Below are 463 nucleotides of genomic sequence, written 5' to 3'. Positions count from 1 at the left end.
TCTCTGAGCATGACCCATGCTAAGTGTTTAGCTTGACCAACGCTCTGGCTCGGCTCAACAGCTGCTTTCAGAAAGATAAAGTCGCCTTGTTTCTTGAGCAAAACTGTATCTATTTTGTTGCTGTGGAGGTAATTATACGCCTCTGTGCTTTTATAATTCCGCAATTCCTCGCCATCGACGCCTTCAGAAAAAACAAGGTAATTAATAATATCGATGTAGGTAATTCCGGGCCATGATTTCATATCATCTACCCAGTCCGTGAGAAATGATGGGTGAGACACAGTTAACGACTTATCTTCGCAGCTTTTTAAAACATCCTTGCAATGTATCCACCTCTGATGTGCTGCCATTTACTTCAGGTAAAGGAAACTTTTGTGTCAAAAACATTAAATTGCTAGCAAGTGTGTTAACCCACAAACGTAAACAACAGCGCGGGATCGCGGGCGGAAGTAAACAACCGGCT

The sequence above is a fragment of the Nematolebias whitei genome, unplaced genomic scaffold, assembly GCF_014905685.2.
Source record: "Nematolebias whitei isolate Nwh7 unplaced genomic scaffold, NemWhi1 Nwh_scaf_8440, whole genome shotgun sequence".
Taxonomy (NCBI): Eukaryota; Metazoa; Chordata; class Actinopteri; order Cyprinodontiformes; family Rivulidae; genus Nematolebias; species Nematolebias whitei.
The sequence above is the reverse complement of the archived record's forward strand: the minus strand, read 5'-3'. Positions refer to the sequence as shown.